Below are 9,276 nucleotides of genomic sequence, written 5' to 3'. Positions count from 1 at the left end.
AGGAAATGGCCTCTGTCTTGAGAGTTGTCCAGGCTAGAGGAACACAGAAGGGAAAATGTCACAAGCCCGGTTCTAGGGGCTGGAGTAATGGGGCACAGGCCGGGGACCCCAGTCCAGTGAAGGACGGGCAGTCTGAGTCAGCTGGGTGGGGAAGGAGAGAGGGAAACTTCAAGCAGAGGGAACAGAAAACCAAAGGCTCACAGGAGAAAAGAAAAGTGGCCAGCTGGGTTTGGGCTCCTGTGTTACGGCTAACAGCCATTGTGGGGAGTCTAGAAAGATGGGCCAGGATAACAGGGAGGTCAGGATGGAGCATTCACACTACAGTGGGCTGGAGAGGACAGAACAGGAAAGTCACATATGAGCCCTGGTGAGCAGCTGCGTGTGGTGAGGAGCAAGGAGTCGTTCTTGGGCTGGAGGGGTGGCAGGATGGAGGTGGGGAAGGACATCAGTGTTGTGCGTGATGACCAGGAGGTGTCTGGGATGAGTAGGAGGCAGGTGCGCCTCCAGGTTGGAGCTCAGGCGATAGCACTGGCTGGATGTGTAGATCTGAGAGATGGAGGAGCAAAATTCAGGGAGCAATGACATTTGAAGTGTGGTGGAAGAAAGTTCTGCGGTGGAGATGAGGAGCAGAAAGAGAAGTGGGTGACTGAGTCTCCAAAGGAGGAGAGGAGGTGAGGAAGGCAGGAGAGTGCAGAGGCTGAGAAAGAGCAGGGGGAGCAGGGGGACCTGTTTCTTGGGTGGGGCAGCTGGGGACCTGTGCCTGGTGGGAGGGTGTCAGGCTGCAGAAGGGACATAGCACGGGAAGAGGGGTCACAAGGAGGACACAGGGAGGACAGCAGTCAGGATGGCAAGGAGGTAGAACAAATGCCTTACTTTCAAAGCTACAGCGGCAAGAAAGGATAGAATATTAAAAGCATCTTGCTTTTCAGATCTGTTAGTAAGGATGACAGCCAGGTTTACCGTCAGCTTGCCTCTGGCCAGGGACTATTCTGAGCCGTAAAATATTGGTTCATTTCAGCTTCTCATGGTCCTGTAAAGCAGGTGTTATTCTCATTTCCACTTTACAGGTAAGGAAACTAACTTGCCCAAGCTCACAAGGGGACAAAGTGGCAAGTACCCAGCCAGGGTGGGGACAGAGGTGAGGAGAACTCTCTTCCTGAGGGGAAAATCGCCCGCAGAAGTGAAAAGGTCAAAAAGGTGTGAGAAGGAGGGAGGACAGCTAGTGGGGGACACTTTGAGGGCTGAGAGGTGAAGGGTTCTGGCTGGTGGGAGTGGGGACCTCCTGAATGCTCCATTTGAGGTTGTGTGCTGGCCGGCAGCAGGAATGAGGAAGAGCTGGGGATTGTTTACTGCCCGATTGTTCTACGACCAAGCTAGGAAGAAAGGTTTGGTCTTGTCTCAAATCTTCACTGGAGTGCATTTCGCATTTAGATTTATTTGGTGTTTTTCAAATCCTGACAGAGGGCTCTTCTGAGGTTTTCAGGTCAGTGGATATACCTGCTTTGCCTTCACAAACCAGAAAACACCCTTAAAATTCTCTTGGAATGGCACCTTAAATCCTGCTAAGGATCCATGTGAAGCTTTCTTGCGTATTTGTGAGATTTAGGGTATCAGCATTCTGCAAAACAGAACACGGAAGCGCCTTACCGGGCCTCACCTGCTGTAGAGGAGGCTCCCGCCTCTTCACAGCTGCACTGTGTATTTTGTGATTTCCATCCTCGGAGCCATCATAGTACCTCATCGGTAAGTTTATCAGAAAAACTATGTCTTAATTTATTTTCATTTTTTTTTTTTGCTAAGAGGGTTTAAATTATGTAAAGAGAGATTGTGCGCTGTGCTCACTGTATAAAGATTTATTCTAAAAATCTCCCAATATATTTATGGTGACTGACAGAGAACAGTTGTGCAGGCTTTAATTTTTAGTGTGGCTTGCATTTTTGAAAGTAAACATGTTGCTGCTACACAGAATGGTCATGTTTGTGTCAAAATCAGCAAAGTAAAGAAATCATACCTGTACTTTTATAGGAAATCAGATGGGCACCTCCTCACCGTTTTGGCCCCCAGCCAAGTACAATTAGTTCCCATTGTGTTTGTTTTGTCTTTTCCCTCTGCATCATAATTCTTTTTTTTTAGGGGTGGGTACTGGGGATCGAACCTGGGCCCTTGTGCTTGCAAGGCAGATGGCAGAATCACTGAGCTAAATCCCTGACCCTTCCCATCATAACTCTGTAGCTGAAGAACTCCCATTTCAGCACAAGTAACCCAAGGTCTCACCAAGGAATAAAAATCTATGTCAAATTCAACTTTGTTGCCCTTTGAAAAATGTTCAGAAATAATTATGCTTTAGGGTACCTTTCTTTCTTGATGTGTCAGTTACTATGATTATGATTATCTTTTTAAATTCTTCTAGCTGTTGAAGTTATGGCCTGTCTGAGCGGAGTGCTATCACTAACGCTTCTAACAAGCCCTTGGGAAGCCTCTGATAACGGCTTGGAGGAGAAAAGAATAACAGATCAAGCAAATCACTAACAATATTAAGTCAGAAACAACAGAAGTGATTGCCCTGGAGAATTCTCTTGGTTAATACTTGTATCATGCTGCTACCTAGCACCCCAGATCTTGTTCATGTTGTTGTCTCTGTGTTAAAGGATGTTACTCCTGCATCCTGCAGGTTGTTGATGCATCTTTCTAAAACCTTTTGTAAGAATGTTTCAAATAATAGTTTGTAAAAGTAGGTGAAATAAAAGCAAGATGAGGATTCTCCTTTTCAACTACTGTTTTCCTAGGGCTGCAAAATATTTCGGCACATCCACTCTTTTGTGCTCTTCTCTCCACCCCTCCCATGTCACCAAGGGAGCCCAAGGACGCCACATGTCCCAAGGCTACTAGCGCTCCTTGTCTTCTGGCCCCTCAAGGACAGGGAAGGGGACACGTGAGAATGTTTGTTTTGAAAAAGCCCCTCGAATCTATTTCTGGTGGTTTTTTTCCTCATCTCATGAGACTCACAGTTCCAATGCAAGTGTTAATCAGAAAAGCCATGTCAAAAGGTGGTTGTCTTCATGATTAAGCCATATAAATCTAGAGACACAAAAAAGATGTCTTGCTTTCCAGCAGCCTGGCCAAGGAATCTTGGATGGGAAGAGCAGTGCGCTCTGCAGACACACGTCCCAGCCTCCAAGGGCGAGCTTTTGGTTTGATATGCTTGTTTTTCCCCAAGTTTGCTAAAATCTTCTATAAGTGTCCTTCACAGTACAGAAAAGGTGTGGTGTTGTCGTGCTTTGTAAACTCCTTCAGTTATCAGATCCTCCAGAAAATAGACTTTAAAGTCCATGTGGACCTGTTGCCAGCAAGGGAAAAATGTAGCTATATTCATTTTTAAAAAATAATTGACATGAAGATTTTAATTTTTTTTTTTTTTGCTAGATTTTGTTTTCTCAACTCCACGTAAACCATAGTCTTTCAAACATTGTTCAATATCCTGGACATTTAACTGAAGTTATGTCATCACCTTCTCTGTTAGAAGGAGACACTTCAGATACGTAGCAAGTTTCCGTTATGGTTTCTGTCTACAAGCCCTTCCCCTACAAAGCCTCATGCGCTCATAGGCGGGGCTTTTGCAAGGTAATTGGAGCTGACAGCGCTACAGCTAAATGTGGTATGGGAGGGGCCCGGTTGGCAGAGGGGGTCAGTGGGGTCAGTGGGCACTATCTTCCTCCCTTTGTTCCCCATCATTCAGAGGAGAAGGTTTCTTCTCCCAGACCCTTTCACCATACCTTCCTGCCTTGGAGCTGGCCAACTGTGGACTAAAAACATAAACCAAAATAAGCTTGTCCTGCGCTAAGTTGTGGGTGTCAGGTACCGAGTCCTGGCAATGAGAAAGTCACTAGGACAGCATCCCATCGATTTTGGTGGACTCCTCACTATTGTTCCATTGGAATTCATGATTATTACTTTTTTATCTTGAGATTTTGTTTGTGAATATTGCCTTACGTCTGCTGTCTTAGAACTGGCAAAGTATCAGGGTTATTTGCAGAGGCAAGTATAAGAAAGCAGTTATATAGATGTTATAAGTTTAAAAAGCATTGCTAAGGGAGATAAAGGAGGCTTTTGAGCTGAATTATTTATATGGTTTATATTAATTCAGTTCCCTGGGGAATTGCTCAGGGCTTCACTTGGCCTTTCCTCTTGTAAAATAAAGAAATGAAAATATCTCCCTTTGTAAAACGAGATGAAACAAAACAACCAGGATATGAGGAGAGGGAAGACATTTCTTTAGCTTCTTATTTTGTTTCATGTTCTTTTTCAGCCTGTTTTTCTGCTGTCATTTAAAATTTTTTCTCTTAGCTAACATTAGTTATTTTCTTGATTTTCTTTTCACATTCTGTATTAATTTTTCCAGGGCTGTCATAGCAAAATACCCCATACTGGGTGGTGTAAACAGACATTTTGCTTTGTTCTGGAATATGCAAGTCCAGGGTCAGGGAGCCTGTGGGGCTGGGTCCTCCGAGGCCTCTCCTCAGCTTGTAGATGGCCACCCTGCAGCTACCTGTTCCCATCGCTGTCCTTGTGCACATGACCACCCCAAGGCCTCCCTTATATCGGACACCTGTCATACTGGATTAGGGGCCCACTCTAGTGCCTTCACACTAACTTCATCACCCCTTTCAAGACCACATCTCCATATAGAGTTACAGTTCAGGAATTGGATTTTCAAATATGAATTGAGACATTTCTTTATATTTTCATTGCCAGTTGCCTTGGTCAGCTTGGGCTGCCTCACAAAGTATCATAAACTGGGTAGCTTATACAGAAGAAATACATTTTTCACTATTCTGGAGGCTGGGAAATCTGAGATTAAAGTATCAGCAAAGTGGGTTTCACTATGAGGCCTCTTCTCTTGTCTTGCAGATGGGCTGTCATCTCATTGTGTGCTCACAGGACCTGTTCTTTGTGCACCTGCCAAGGGAGGGTAAGAGAATGGGGGGCAGCAAGGTCATTTTCACGTATTTATTGGCCAGCCACACTTCTGAGAAGTTCCATTCATTTCAGTTACCCATTTTTTGATGGGATTTTATTGTGAGGGGTCTAATATTTTTTAGTTCTTTATATATTCTAGATATTAGCCTTCGGTCTGAGATGTAGCTGGCAAACATTTTTCCCCTCTGGAAGTTGTCTCTTCACTCTTGTGGTGGTCTTCTTTGATATGTAGAAGCCTTATAATTTGATATACCAACTACTGATTCTTGATGTTATTTCTTGAGTCACTGGGGTTCTGTAAAGTCCTTAATAGTTTTACCTACCTTATCTGCCAGCAGATTAAGTGTTTCTGTTTTGATATTTAGGTCTTTGATCCATTTTGGTTTTAGTTTAGTATATGGCAAAAGATATGAGTCTAGCTGCAATCTTCTGCATGTGAATAGCCTTTCCCAGCACCATTTGTTCAAGAGGCTATTTTTCTCCAATGTGTGTTTTTGGCTGACTGAGTCTGGGGTTGTTTCTCCATTCTTTATTCTGTTCCATTGACCCACATATCTGTTTTTGTGCCAGGGCCATACTGTTTTGTTTTGTTTTTTTTCACTGCTATAGATTTGTAATAAAACTTGAAATCTTAGATTGTGGTGTTTCCTGCTTTGCTCTTAATACCCAGGGTTATTTTTGCTATTCTGGATCACTTTTGGTTCCATATAAATTTTAGGATTGTTTTTTTCTAGTTCTGTAAGAAATGCTAGTATATCATGATTGGGATTGCATTAAGTGTGTACAACAGTTTTGGGAATGTGGCCACTTTGATAATATTGGTTCTGCCTATTCAGGAACAAGTGATATCCTCCCATTTTCTGATGTCCTCTTTGACCACCTTTTTCAAAGTACTGTGGTTTTCTTTGTAGAGGTCTTTCACTTCCTTGGTTAGGTTTATTCCTAAGCAACTTTTTAATGGTATTGTGCATGATATTGTTTCCCTAATTTCTTTCTCGGTGTATTTGTTATTGGTGTACAGAAAAGCTATTGAGTTTTTGTGTGTTAATTTTGTACCCTGCTACACTGATAAATTTGGTTATTAATATTAAAGTTCTTTTGTGAAATTTTTTTGGTCTTCAATATAAAGGATCATGTCATCTGCAAGTCATAATAATTTGATTTTTTTCCTTTCTGATGTATATCCATTTTATTTTTTTTTCCATTGCTCTGACTAATGTTTCTGGTACTATTTTTAAAGAGGGATGGTGATAATGTCTTGTCTTGTTCCTAATTTTAAAGAGAAATCTTGCAGCTTCTCCTCTATATAATATGATATTGACCATTGGTTTGTCATAAATGGCTTTTAAAATAATGAGGCAAGACCCTCTATATGTATTTTCTTCAGGTTTTTTTTATTTTCTATTATGAATAGTTTTTTAATTTTATCAAAAGCTTTTTCTGCATCTATTGATATGATCATGCGATTTTTGCCCTTCTGTTTATGCCCTTGCTTTTGTGGAATATTACATTTATTGATTTGCATGTATTGAACCCACTTGGTCACAACAACATATGATCTTTTTGATGATTTGTTGCATCATTTGCCAATATCTTATTGTTGCATCGATATCCATAAAGGAGATTGGCCTGTATGTGTTCTTTTTTAGTTGTGACCTTGTCTTGTTGTAGAATCATGATTAAGTTATTGATTTGAGCTAGCTCTGTTTTTCTAATGTGAGCAATAACTGCAATAAACTTTCCTCTTAGGTATGTATTCATTGTGTCCCATAAAATCTGGTACATTGTACTGGCATTGTTTGATTTCAGGAATTGTTTATTTACTTCTTTGATTTCTTTCTGTGACCTAGTGAGTGTTCAGAAGTGTGTTATTAAGTTTCCAGTGGTTTATAAATATTCTGTATAATTTTTCTTTTGTGATTGACACTTAGTTTTAGTGCACAATGAGCTGATATCACACATAGTGTGATTTCGATTCTTTTGTTTTAATTTAAGCAGGCTTTATGGACTTGTACATGATCTATTTTGGAGGAAGTTCTGTGTACACCACTGAATGTGTATTCTGTTGCATTAGAGTGGAACACTTTGTAGATATCTATTCAGTCTGTGTGTTTAAGATGTGGTTAAGCTCTGATTTTTTAAATCAATTTTTTGTTTAGCTGGTCTGTGTTTTTATGTAAGTGGGGTATTGAAGTCACCCATTATGATTGTATTTATTTGAACTTTTATGACCAGCAGTGTTTTCTCTATGAAGTTATGTGCACCTGTTTTTGGTGCATATATGTTTACACTTGTTCTCTCTTTCTGTTAATTGTTTCCTTAATTAATATGTAATCTGTTTTGATTCTTCTGATCAGTTTTAGCTTAAAGTTTACTTTGTCTAAGGATGAGTTTGCTACTTGTGTTTGCTTTTGGGGTCATGGTTCATGGAATATTGTTTTCCAACCTTTGATTTTTAGCCCATGGATTTCTTTTTGGATTGGATGAGTTTCTTGAACACAATAGACTGTTGGATTCTGTTTTTTAATCCAGCCTGCCAATCCATGTCTTTTTATTGGGGAGTTGAGGCCATTGAGGGTTATTACTGAAAGATATTGATTTATTCCTATCATTGCATTCTTTTTCCATTGAAGACTTTATTTTTCCTTTATAAAGTACTTGCCTTGCTTGATGTGTTCATTACACCTGCTTTTTTAGCTTTGTTGGCTTTGTTCTGCCTAAGATATTTTTTAGTATTTTCTGGGGGATGCTGGTTTGGTGTTCATGTATCTCTTAAGATGTTCTTCATTGTAGAACGTTCTTATTTCTCCACCAATTTTGAAAGACAAGTTTACAGAATACATTAGTCTGAGTTGAAGTTGTTTGCTTTTAGGGCTTGGAGCACTTCACTCCAAGCTCTCCTGGCATTTAAAGTTCATGTTGAGAAGACTGCTGTAATCCTGATAATTTGTCTTTCTATGTGATTTTTTTTTTCTTTTCTCTGACCGCTTTTAAGATTCTGTGTTTTTGTTGATCAAGTGGAATTTGGATTACAGTGTATCATGGGGAGCTTCTTTTTCACTGTAATTAACTGGTGTTCTATGAGCCTCATTTCAAATCTTATACATGGAAAGTTTTCTATTATGATTTCAGTAGATAGATTTTATTTATTCCATGTGTGTTGTCTTCTAATTTTTCTCTAGCTCAAATTAGCCTTAGGTTAAGTTTTCTCAGCATCATCTAATAGCTATCCCATGAATTTTTTGTTCTCTTATCATTTTAAAAGTCTTTAGTAATTCATTGTGATTTTCCCATTCTGTCCTCAACTCCAGAAACCTTTTCTCCACAGTGGTCATTTTGACAGTTTATGAATTCTATGCCATTTTTTAGCCTTGGAATTTCTATCTGACATGTTTTTGTGCAATCTATTTCTTGATGCATTTGTCATTCCTGTTTTGAATCACTTCAGCCAGCTCTTTCAATTTTTATTTGTTTCTCCCATTCTGCATTGGCCGGTTTGTATTTTAATTCCACCATCTTTCATCTCATGTCCTCTGTGAACTCACCAAATATCTTTAGCTATTTTTAAATTATTTTGTAAAGCTTTGCTATCTTGGGTTTGCTTTCCTCTGCATCAGTGCCCCTTCGATCTGCTTTGGGAGAGTTAGAAGACTTTAGGAACTTTTTGTTGCCTTGTTCTTTTTTGCAGGGGAGTACTGGGGATTGAACTTGGGTCCTTGCACTTGGGAGGCAGGAAGCAGAACCACTGAGATAAATCCCTGGCCCATGCCTTGTTTATTTATTTTTTTGTTTGTTTGTTTTTTTAATGTTGGGGTCAAATAGAATGAGTAGAATGAAGAGAGTTTGTTGTTATGAAGATATCTTTAGTTAAAAATCTGTTTTTCAGTGATGTGTTCTTTGCCTAGGGATAGTGTTTACTGTTACAAACTTTCAATTTAATTAGGTTGACTCTGTCACTGTGTCCTAAGGGCAGGATTTCTATTGGTTATAAAAATGACAACAGAACAGAGCATGCATCAATCGTAAACACTGCAAGTTGTTTCAATAATTTTACCATTTTGTTTTTTTCAGCTTTAATTGAATTTATTGGTACATTTTAGGGCTACAGTACAGTTACATTCATTGTTGGGATCTTGTACCTCTACATGACAAGTCTTGATTCTCATTTTTTCCCCCTTACCCCTGTCCTCCCTTCACCCCCTCCTCCCCTCCCCATCTACAAACACTTTATTTTCATCTTTTCATTCTCTCACATTTTTTTCTTTTCCCTTTTTGTTCTTCCCCTACCCATCGCACCTT

At 40.0% G+C, this 9,276-nt stretch overlaps 1 protein-coding gene across 1 annotated transcript in view; it reads left to right on the top strand.

Annotated features, from left to right (window-relative positions):
- Positions 1-3,606: 3,606 nt before the first annotated feature.
- Positions 3,607-9,276, top strand: part of Mettl24 (methyltransferase like 24) — a 167,990-nt gene continuing 162,320 nt past the window's right edge. The window contains exon 1 of the mRNA XM_033763443.1: positions 3,607-3,621. The gene's annotated coding sequence lies outside the window, so the exon portion shown is untranslated. The remainder of the gene's footprint in view (positions 3,622-9,276) is intronic.

This window comes from Fukomys damarensis, unplaced genomic scaffold, assembly GCF_012274545.1.
Source record: "Fukomys damarensis isolate Sample0158 unplaced genomic scaffold, DMR_v1.0_HiC HiC_scaffold_14, whole genome shotgun sequence".
Taxonomy (NCBI): domain Eukaryota; kingdom Metazoa; phylum Chordata; class Mammalia; order Rodentia; family Bathyergidae; genus Fukomys; species Fukomys damarensis.
Note: the sequence above shows the minus strand (reverse complement) of the source record. Positions and strands in the feature narration are given on the sequence as shown.